The sequence below is a fragment of the Rhinichthys klamathensis genome, unplaced genomic scaffold (genome assembly GCF_029890125.1).
Source record: "Rhinichthys klamathensis goyatoka isolate OS25496 unplaced genomic scaffold, OSU_Roscu_1.1 h1tg000072l_1, whole genome shotgun sequence".
Lineage (NCBI taxonomy): Eukaryota > Metazoa > Chordata > Actinopteri > Cypriniformes > Leuciscidae > Rhinichthys > Rhinichthys klamathensis.
In genome coordinates this window covers 1,705,172-1,717,215 of record NW_026606615.1, presented here as the reverse complement: position 1 = coordinate 1,717,215, position 12,044 = coordinate 1,705,172, and the positions used below count along the sequence as shown (strand labels likewise).

Below are 12,044 nucleotides of genomic sequence, written 5' to 3'. Positions count from 1 at the left end.
GAAACGCCTTACCTCTTTCTTTCTCCTCTTTCTCCTCTCATTTGATGTGTATTTGAAGCCTCTCAGTACTTATATAGCTATGCATGTCTTAGAATGCCATTCAAGAGGTGTTACTCATCAGTTTATCTTGTTCACTTAGGTTTGAGACACCTGCAACTCAATTCATTTTGTATGTAACAATTTTTGCCAACCTATTAACATTTGCCAAAAATGCTACACTAGTAACACACCTTAATTTTCTTTCCTCTTCCTTTTTGAGTAATCCCATTGGTGATAAAAGTTTAGTTTGAGTGGATTGGTACACACGACTGAGCAATATGAGGCAAGCAATTAATTCTGAGCATCTAGCATATTTGAAACAAAAGCATGTTTTATCATTTGTTTTTCATTTGTAAAGTGGAAATTATTATCTTTAGTAATTGGTGGTAATTATTTTTTCCGTCCGTCCGTCCGATGGGATTAAATATCATATTCAGATATGCCTCCATTTTGTTAGCAACACCCAACTTCCTACGATCTAATTAATTCCGGAAAGGATGAAATCAAGCCCCACCCCTACATTTTTTTCATTCCAGAAGACGTTTCACTTGGGTATATGTTACAATAGGGAAGAAAAGCCTTGGCGACTACCGTTTCATGCCGACTTTTAAGTTCACTCACTATGGGGTTTAAAAAAAAAAAACTTTTTTTTAACGTAATTTTAACATTGCCAACCTCAAGTTGTATAACAACACAAAATGTTCTTAAATATTGCTGGAACACTTGGACTATTTTAAAACTACTATGAATTGTGGAAAGCTAATATATTTGACATGCAGTGAACCCATCGTCAGACTGACCTGCAGAATTCATCAGCACAATCTTATATCACAATCGCATGCCTGCTTTTCAGCCCTTAAGCCTCTTGGTGCAGACAGGCCATGGAAAATTTTGTGGTATGCTTCAGATTTGGCTCTGTTGTGTAGCTTATTGAGTTTCTGACACCGTTAGCTGTTCCTGCGACGTGTTCCACAGCCTCGCACTTGGCTCGTAGTTAGCTTGCAGTATCTTTTGCGAACAAGGGACTTGGAGCTGTGTTCGCGCTGGGCCACGGGACTGTGGAGGATGACGGTAAAGCGGTCCAGCGGGAACTCTGTGTAAGTGCTTGCACAGGTGTGGCTGAACGTAAAGCGTGTTGGCCTTCGTTCGACTGAGACGAGGGAGATGCTGGGCAACCGAACAGCTGATTCATATACGGTAGGCGGAGATTGTGAGAGAGGAAAAGAATGTAAATAAAAGTGACGGACTGGCCCAGAGCTGAAGGCGAGGAAGAGGGAACATACAGTATGCAGCTGTAGAAGCTATTAGCAGTTGAGGAAGAGGTCAGAGCTACTGTAGTTCACGGTGTCACCTGATGTGTTATCGGAGAGGTAGACAGCGCTCATCTTTATTTAAACATTCCTGCCTTTAAAGGAATTGGAAAAATTATAATTCTATCATCATTCAAATATGGCTCCTCAAGAGACGCAGCACAAAGTTTGATGTCAATGTCAAACCTGGCATGACATGCCTTGATGCAGCATTTTTGAATTCTATGTGTTCAGAATATAGTCATATGGATCACTTTTATGGTCCTTTTTTTTGGAGATTCACAGCCTTAATCCCCATTATGAAAAGGATACTACATAACATGGAGGAAAAAGTGTTAAACTTGTCCATGAAGAGTTCACTTTTAGAAAGGCTGATAATTTCATTATGACCTGTTATATGTAATAGTTCATTTTAAATCCAAATATTTAATTTGTCAAATATTTATATTCATTTGTAAATGGCACCTATTTTGTAGAATGAGCCATTATTATTTATCACAGCTCATTACTCATTATTTGAGATGTTCTGTTTTCATAGCTACTAAACATATCTATAAGCACTCTATTCTATTAGAAAGCATGACATGATTTCTCCATCTCAAACCTTTGAGCATCTCTGCAATGCAGCAGCGAGTGTAAAGCCTCTGGGTATCTTAATTCACTGTGTTTCTCTGCACTGCAGTATTATTCTACTGAAATGTTCAACCTCAGGCTGTATCTGTAGTCCTGGAAGTTGTTTGTGCGTCTGTCTTTCTCTCTGTTTCTGTCTTTGTTGGACTCTCTCAGTGGAGCCGGTTTCTGCAGAGCTGTGCGTGTGGAATAGTGAATAGATCTCGGTTGGAGCCCAGCTCTCGCTCTCTCCCAGCATAACTCTCACATCAGAGGATGAGTGCCACTCACCCCTCTCATTCACCTCCTGCCATTGTGCTCTGAGAGATTAGTCTGGGGTTAGAAGGTTGTCTGTTTCTCACCTACATCCAGAACCCACTTTTCAAATCGCTTAATAAAGGAATAGTTCACATAAAAATGAAAACTCATGTAGTTCCAAATCCAAACGGCTTGCTTTCTTTCTGAAGGCGGAGCTTATTGCACTTTTCCATGCAATTTACAAATAAAGGAGGACTGAAGCTTTCAAGGTTCAAAAAGGACACAAAAGCATCATATAAGTATCGTCTGAACTCGTACGATAGCTTTGTGTAAAAACAAAGGTGACGACCAAAAATACGCAGATAATTATCCTCAATAGACAAGTTTGAATTAGTGCTGTCAAATCGATTAATCATGATTAATCACATCTAACATAAAAGTTTTTGTTTACATGTGTGTTTATATATTATTTTATTTATATGTGTGTGTGTGTGTGTGTGTATATATGTATATACACACACACACGCACACACACAGATATATATGTAATAGGTATAATTTTTGTCAATAAGAATGAATCGAATCTGTTTAAATGAACTCTAAACGTGGCAATCCAATTCACATATTCGTTTACGTGTGCATTACATGTATTCAAAACTTCAGGTATTTTTTAATCTGAATGAGAAAAAAGTCTGATTCAAGTCATTTACGTGCTTGTTTTTTTTCCTGTTGATCAAATAATTTCAGGTCTGCACCCTTTTAATCTGATCGAAACTTCATTCAAATCCATTGAGGTCTTTACATGAAGGCTTTTCAGTCTTATTGAGCCATAAATCCGATTATAAACAGATTATTTGGGTGCATATAAACGTAGCTAATGAGTTGTGACCGGATCATTGAATCATTGAGTTAAACTTGACTAACAAATCAATCCGATTCGTAAATGAATCATTGAATAAACAATGAACCGATTAATTTATAAGACTCAAAAGAGTGATTTGTTCATGAATCTTCTCTCATAAACTCTTATGAATGTGTTTTCATTGATGTGTCTTTAATGTTTGGTCTATTTCTCAATCATAGAGTGACTTCAGAAGAGTTGTATAAACTGCTTTCAAGATGCTTTCATGATGTTTTTGCATCCTTTTTGAAACTTAAAAGCCCCAGCCACCATTAACTGTTGTTGTAAAAGACCATGGTAAAATGTTCTCTTTTTTGTGTTTTGCGGAAAGATTTGGAAAGACATGAGGGTAAATAAAAGATGCTAGATTGTTCCGTACTTCTTCAACACAAAGGCATATGGTATTATTGTGGCCGTCCTGGAATGTCGTCTTGAGATTCATCTCAGTGTGTTGTTTCAGAATGACCCCCTGCACCTCTGCTAAGAGCACAGCACCCGCTGCGTTTCGTCAAAGCCTCTGAGCTCTCATGCTTTGCCCTGCTTAGAGCTCAAATCCATCCCATTAGAGCAGCTTCCTTCTTTTCAGGCGGGGAACACTGTGTACCCCTCGCTGTGTCTACTGGGAAAGCACACCAACTGTGTGCTGATGCAGATCTCTCAATGCAGCGTTTACATTATGTGCTGGAGTCGATGCTTGTGTTTTGAACGGTGATGTGTATAATTGTTGGTTAAGTGATACATACAGTGACGGGCAGATTAGGCATGAAACATACTTTATGCACGTACGTATTTCTACATTGTCGTCATTTACAGTTTGAAAAGGATTACGTTTTTTGGAAAGATTTTTTTTGTCAGTATTATTTGGTGAAAAGAAAGTTCTTATGTACACTGTAAATGTCTTTGCTGTCACTTTTGATTTAAAGCATCCTTGTTATTAATTTACTTCACATCTTACTGACCCCAAACCTTTGAAGAGGAATGTACTTTTTATGTTAGGTTATGGTAAGAGTACTTTTATCATACAGAATATATTATTTAGTTGTTTTGGAAGAAGGAAAGGAGCAGACTGTAAACAAAAACAACCAGACACAATGCCAAGAACTTTAACTGGCCTCCGTTTAAACTTCACTGGCCACAAAGGCAGTGGTTGGAGTCCTTTCGGGAGGCGGTACCCAGTGCCAGCTCCATTTCTCTTCTGCAGTCAAGCCAGACCGCCGTCCAGTTCGAGACGTGACTTCCTGGCCCTGCCGGGTCCATTCTGTGTCTGATCCTCTGATGGCTGTTTGGCCCTCGACTGTGCCCGAGCTTTCAGGCTTCTGAATGTGTCTAATGGGGTGGAATGAGCAGGTCTGTGGGGTTCTGGCGAGAGAAGCTTCCCCTCTCCACCCTCCCTTCACCTGCCTCCCTCTCCATCCACCAGGTGTTTCTCAAAGCTTCCTGTGAATTCCACATCCAGGCCAAAGGAAACAAGCGTCTGAGAACTCTGTATTGGGGTCGTCTTTGTATGTTTGTGTGCGGGCTGCCGGTCATCTGGAGAGGCTTTTCATTCGTCTTAAGAGCCTCTTGCCGCAAAGTCAATGTAGGAAACCTGAGGATTTTTCAGTGGGTGAAATGGATAATGCTTGCACTGTGCTCAGGCCAACCTTGATGCAAATGTGCCACCATTAAGCATGCATACACATAAATGTGTCATTTAATTAGATTTGGCATGATTGGAAGACCCCAGACCCTATGAAAGGACCCATGTTTGGCAGGTATGTGTCTTATAGCTATATGGACTTCAGTAAAAGTCCCTCTAGTGTAGTCAGGAGGGATTGCGTTTATGCTCTCCTACACTTCTTTGGTTGACTGTAACCTTTCATCTGGGATAAATGTACTGAATCGGACTGGGCCAAGAGCTGACAGAACATTTAATGAGTTAATTATCACGCATTAACCTGATGAATGCTTTATAAAGTCAACAAAAGTTTATTACAAAAGTCAATCAATTTAAAAACAAAATGTTTCTAAGAATCAAAGCTAAATATAACACTGGAAAACCTGAACAGATGTAGTCTATTCTGGTTTAGCATGCTACAAATACAGCTACAGCATTATTTGTAGCATGCTAAACCAGAAAAGACAACATCTCTTCATGTTTTCCAGTGTTATATTTAGCTTTGATTCTTAGAAACATTTTGTTTTTTATATTGATTGACTTTAGTCGGTGCCTCCCTTTTCCCCGTTCCCCTGCTTTGCGTGGGGTGATGTTTGCACAACATTTTATTTATTGGTGTTTTCTTTGTATTTTAGGACCAAGAATGTTCCCAAGTGTCTGTTCTAGTTTTCCTTTGAGTTGAAGTGAGTTTCAGTGGCATTAAAGATGTGTGTTATCTGTAGAATGATGGTAAAGCTATGTAATTTAGGTTAACTGTGTGGTTATTGTTTATTTTAAGGTTAATTCCTTTACCTAAAATAATGTTTAGTAATTTAGTTTCCATTAAATAACAAGCAAAAATGGTGCAGGACAAAGTCTTAGAGCTGAAAAGAGGCATTGATGTTTTGGACCAGAGACAATGAAAATGGTTTGGAGTCCATTAACAGATCCTGGGGGTCACCGTCACGGTCAATGCATCATGGTTTACGCAAAAAATATTATGCACCACAGCTATTGATAATAATCAGAAATGTTTCTTAAGCATCAAATAAGCAAATTATTTCTGAAGGAGTATGAAGACTGATGTGAAAATTCAGCTTTGATCAGATATTTAATCAATAACAACACTCTGGCAACATGCAACACAGGGTTATTATAGGTTTGACCTTGTAATGTTTAGATAGCTTTCATGTTGTGATTTTGTGTTTGTGTTTGTTTTAGTTTTAGTTTAGTTTTTTTTTCAGTGTTTCATAGTTTTAGTTTTTGAGTATGTTTCACATTTAAAGATTAAGATATATTCAAACAGAAAAAAAGTTATTTTAAATTGTAATATTATTTCACATTATTACTGTTTTTCCTGTCATTTTGATCCAATAAATGCAGCAGGTGAGCATAAGTTATAGAGGATAGTGTAGTTGTAGTAGTAAATTATAAATCTGAAGTTATGAACATTCCGGCACAGATTTTCTAGTTTTTAAAATATTTAATTGGCCAAAATGGTCTAGTCAACCATTGTTCTGTCCATCTTTATTTTAGTCTATCTAGAAGTCATGGAAATTGAGTGATCAAAAGGAGTGTGAACCCAGGAGATTGTGCATGTGGTGGTGTTTGAGTCGTTGCATCGCAGAGAAGACTTTTCTCATCTAATCACTGCATCTCTAATATAGAGTCCTCATCCTGTTTGCTGTACGTGTTTCTGTATCTCGCTCTCTCTGCTCTTGTACAAATCCTCGGGAATGCCGAGGCAGGTGGGGACAAGTGCTGTTTCTTGCTCTCTCGCTCTCTAGTGGAGTGTGTTGTACGTGTTTGCTTTGCTTGCACACACATGGTCACGGGACATGTTGGTGTGCATTTTTGTCAAGCCATTGAATTAAATACACTCAAAACCAAACTACAGTTCAGTTCATGTTGACAGAGATATCTTAAAAGACTTAGTGAGCATTTTTGTTTGAATGCTCTAGGAAAAATGCGGTCTTGCGAGAGACAGTCCTAGTATGATCCACTTTTTCTTCAGCTGAAGCCTTTTTTCTGTAAGCTTGCAGAACCCAACCCATTTCAACTTTCATCATGCATGTAAACTCTCTTCAAACTCCTTTCTTTACCGTCTCAGTGCCCGTCCCATAAATCACGCCATCATGAAGCGCTAAACGAAACGATAGGAAATGAGGGCTTGAAATGAAAGAAAGTGGTCTGAGAGAAAGATAAACAATTACCACACATTTAGTTTGGCATGTTCTGTCCTTTCTCCTTTTTTCTCCTCTTCAAAGCGCCTTTGAAGCGTGCTCTGCTCTGCAGCGTAATCTCTTTCACTTGTTTTTCTTTCATTAATAAGCCACGGCGCTGTGGAACTGTCAGCTAGCCGTTTAAATGTGGTCCACACTTTCGTTACGTGCTGTTGAGATTGGATTTGTGATTGTGGTGCATGTCAGGACAGGGAAAAGACAGAAAGATTCCAGCGTCAGGGTCTCTCTGCCCGTCCGAAATCATTTCTTCAGGCTTCTGCAAGTGTGATCTTGTTCGCGTAGGACTGAAATGTCAAAATACATGATCTATCGTAAACCGCCAATGTACTAGCTCCAGCTTTTTTTGTACATTTAGCTTGGACAGTTCACCCCAAAACCCATGGAGATTATTAAACCGATCCAAAAAGCAGAAGCACTCATCATCATCATCAGAAGCAATCATTTTTGGGTGAAAAATTCCTGTAATACTGCACTAATTTGGCTCAATATGCCTTTAAAATGGCTGTTTGTGAACTCTATTCCCCTCTTTGCTCTATTACCGTTTAAAAAGTCATGCCCTGCAGCACTAAACCACCTCAAGCGCCTTTTTTACCTCTCACTTCTTCAGTAATGCGTATGAGTCCAGCGCCCTCCCTCTTCGCCTGATTTTCACTCTTCTCCAAGTCCGCTGTTGGCTGCCAACCTGACAGAAGTTGCTTTTTGATTTGGTTCAACTGAGACCACCAACAGTGAGGCGTATGAGGGGAAAAGTTTGTTTGAATTGGGGTTTCTTTCTTCTCTTTTCTCTCCCTTCTGTACGGTGTAAGTTTGGACATCAGTTGAAGCCAGCACGAGGGTCTTGTTCCAATTAGTACAAAAATACTCGCTCATCTAGCAAACTCTTTCTGTCTGTGTTGATCTTTGTGGCGTGCACTACTGTATTATCTAGCTGATCTGTTTTTAAATGTGTCTAGTGATTGTGTATAAAATGTTTCATTTCAGTGTACACTACTGTTCAAATTTTTGGGTTCAGTTTTTTTTTAAATAAAAATAATTTTTTACTTTTATTCAGCAAGAATGCATTAAATCAGATTATAAGTGCGATAAAGACATTATAATGTTTCTATTTTAAATAAATGCTGTTCTTTCTAACGTTCTATTCATCAAATTAAAAATATATATCACGGTGTCCACAAAAATATGAAGAAGCACAACTGTTTTCAATATTGATAATAATCAGAAATGTTCCTTGAGCAGCAAATCATCATATTGATTTCTGAAGGATCATGTGACACTGAAGACTGGAGTAATGATGCGGAAAATTCAGCTTCGATCACAGGAATAAATTACATTTTAAAATGTTAAAATAGAAAAGTTTTTCAATTTTAATAATATTTCACAATATTACTGTTTTTACTGTATTTTTGATCAGATAAATGCAGCTTTTGTGACAAATTTTGAAAGATCATTCCGACCTCAATGGTAGTGTATAGCACTTTTTTACAAACTATTCACTGCCAAGATTGGCCTTATCAGACTGTGTATGAGTCTTGAAGGTCAACTAGTCTAGTCTTTAGAGTTTTTTTTTTTTTAAAGTTTTGACGATTCAATTACAATTAGTTTGATTTAATGAGTTAATTTTTTTGTTCATGTCTATTACAGTGTAAAAAGACCTTAATAACTCTTAAGAAGTTCATATCGAATGGATGTTTGATTTTCCCTTAAGGTTTTGTAAACAAATATTGCATAAGGGTTGAATGACATGATTAATGTTATTTTAGTTACTAAAATATTTACAAGTGCTTCATATGTTCCTCTTTTTGGTCTTAGTCCTCTTTGACTGTTTTTTTAAGACCGCAGCCAACCTGAATATTATTTTATAGTAATATAAAACGGGTGCTTTGCGTTTTTAGCGCAGAATAAGCCTTGTTTATGCTTTGGCTGGAGTGTGGCATACATTCAGCAGTGTCTGCTCTCTGTGTGGTTTGTGGGTCTGTGATGTGGGTCGATGAGACATATGAGAGTTCACCGGAAACGCATTAAAATGCACATTGCATTTGCTTAAATTAACTTATTTGAATGGCAATATGAAATTTAAAGTGCACAATGATTGTGTTTTCTGCGACAAGCTTAATCGCATGCACATTGTGCATCCCTAAATAATAAATAACTTGCATTCATGATGTCCATTCGTTTAGCACGTTGACACAGTGTGGTAATAGAGGCGACGTGTTTTATGTGTTTACATTGAGGCCCTGATTCAGCGCACTTACCCCTGCTCTCCCCCCCATCAGGAGCGTTGACATGACGACAGACCTCCGGGGGCAGAGTTGAGAGGTCGGGTCAGACGATTTAGTCTCGGCAGTGAAAGAGAGAAACGATAGATGGCGGGGGAAGGGGGTTTGGTGAGGGAGGTGTGAAGGTCACAGGGCTGGAAAATGAGAGTTTAGATCTGATGTCAGGGTGAAAATAGCCAGAGTGGCCCAGCTGCCAGCGCACTGTGTTTGCCTTGCCATTAACTCACCCTTGGTTTATTTTCAGAGCCTTGGATTCAGCCACTTTGTCTGAGGTGACAGGGCCTCCAGTCCTTATAACATATAGCACACTTTGATATATAGAGCGTGGAACAAAGAGCAAACAAAACGAATGGGCTATTTTATCCTGTACGAGTATTGAAATGAAACATGGGATTCTTGTGTTTTGCACATGACATGTTTTTTATAAATCATATTACTGTTATCATCACATTGCCGTTCAAAAGTTTGGTTTCAGGAAGATTTTTAAGAAATTACTACTTTTATTCAGCAAGGATGTAATGCATCTGAATGTAATGGACCGAAAGTGACAGCTATGCTTTGCTTTTAAACTTTATATTCATCAAAAAATCCTGAAAAAAACTGTTTTCAACATTGGTAATACGAAATGTTTTTTGAGCAGCTTATCAGCATATTACAATGAAGTGTTAAGATAGTGACACTGAAGACTGTAGTGTAACTTATAACTCAAACTTATTTTGGATCAAATAAAGTAGCCTTTCTTTTGCCTCAATAAACCCATAATTACTGTGTATTAATAGTGAGTAAGGTAGTTTTTAAATTTAGGTATTGGGTGGGATCAAAAGATGTAGAATATGGCCATGCAGAATAAGGCATTAATATGTGCTTTATAAGTACTAATAAACAGCCAATATCCTAGTAATATTATGCTAATAAGCAACTAGATAATAGTGAGATTTGGACCCTAAACTGAAGAAGTGTTACCGAAACTTATTAAAAAAATCTTACCGGCCCCAAACTTTTTCGAGTTTTGCACAAAAAATCTGTATATATATTCTGTTGGAGAATTTTTGTATTATATAGCTTGTTTAAACAATATGCAACATTTGCTATGTTTTTACTATCAAATTCCAATCAGATTGTTAACTGTATTGCAGTTGTTGTTGTTGTTGTTGTTGTAGGTAAAAACGTGGCTCAAATGTAGGGCTAATTTCCACACCAGCTTTATTTTGGGGCGTGCGTCTAGTAAGCCGGATCAAACATGTCTGGAGTGAAAAGCACTTAAGGAAGGTGAGTGTTAAGGCTGTAAGACCACAGCGCTTAAGCCAACCCCGCCAATAAACGCCAGGAGAGATAGAGAGATAAAATGAGGCCCGGGAGGCTGCGCCTGTAAAACGCTGCCCTCCGAAACGTGATCCTGTAAAAATATTTTCCCATCATTAAGCTGTCATCCACAAACCCCTGATACACAGCTTGGCCAGGCACTACGAGTGAGCTTGTATTTGTGTGTGTGTATGTCTGTGCAGGCATTAGTTAGCAGTCTGGACGATGTATTTATTTGAAATCTGTCCCTTGGTAATGTGTCGAGTGAGGCGAAACGACTCGCCCAACTTTGTGTGTTTAAACTTCAGGTTTGTGTAAATATCAGAATTTTGAATGTGGTCCGATGGATGCTCTCCTGAGGACTGTCGGCCAGTGTGTATGGTACTCTGTATGCATGCCATAGTTTAGTATGCAAAGAGAGGAGGGATTCTTTATTTACACATGTCTGTCAGAGAGCACCTCTCCTCTGCCCATTTACAAAAGCCTTGTCGACCGCTGTTTGTGTGAGTGCATGTTTACACGTGTCATTCAGCGGCGTCTGCCCTGATGTCAGCTCTTACAGGGCGGTCTTGCCATCTGTGCAGCGTTAGTGAATGCCAGAGAAAGTTGAGATGAGGCAGAGATTAATAGAGAGTTAATAGAGGGTCAGTTTGAGGAAAAATAAAAGGGTTTTCTTTCTCTCTCTCTATATACACTCACCGGCCACTTTATTAGGTACCCCATGCTAGTAACGGGTTGGACCCCCTTTTGCCTTCAGAACTGCCTCAATTCTTCGTGGCATAGATTCAACAAGGTGCTGGAAGCATTCCTCAGGGAGTTTGGTCCATATTGACATGATGGCATCACACAGTTGCCGCAGATTTGTCGGCTGCACATCCATGATGCGAATCGCCCGTTCCACCACATCCCAAAGATGCTCTATTGGGTTGAGATCTGGTGACTGTGGAGGCCATTTTAGTACAGTGAACTCATTGTCATGTTCAAGAAACCAATTTGAAATGATTAGAGCTTTGTGACATGGTGGAAGTAGCCATCAGAGGATGGGTACATGGTGGCCATAAAGGGATGGACATGGTCAGAAACAATGCTCAGGTAGGCCGTGGCATTTAAACGATGCCCAATTGGCACTAAGGGGCCTAAAGTGTGCCAGGAAAACATCCCCCACACCATTACACCACCACCACCAGCCTGCACAGTGGTAACAAGGCATGATGGTTCCATGTTCCCATTCTGTTTACGCCAAATTCTGACTCTAACATCTGAATGTCTCAACAGAAATCGAGACTCATCAGACCAGGCAACATTTTTCCAGTCTTCAACTGTTCAATTTTGGTGAGCTCTTGCAAATTGTAGCCTCTTTTTCCTATTTGTAGTGGAGATGAGTGGTACCCGGTGGAGTCTTCTGCTGTTGTAGCCCATCCGCCTCAAGGTTGTGCGTGTTGTGGCTTCACAAATGCTTTGCTGAATACC

The 12,044-nt window shown here is 39.2% G+C and overlaps 1 protein-coding gene across 7 annotated transcripts in view; it reads left to right on the top strand.

The window, feature by feature from the left end:
* LOC130085077 (arginyl-tRNA--protein transferase 1) overlaps nucleotides 1-12,044 on the top strand; it is an 81,513-nt gene that overhangs the window by 47,966 nt on the left and 21,503 nt on the right. The gene's annotated exons all lie outside the window — the stretch shown is intronic.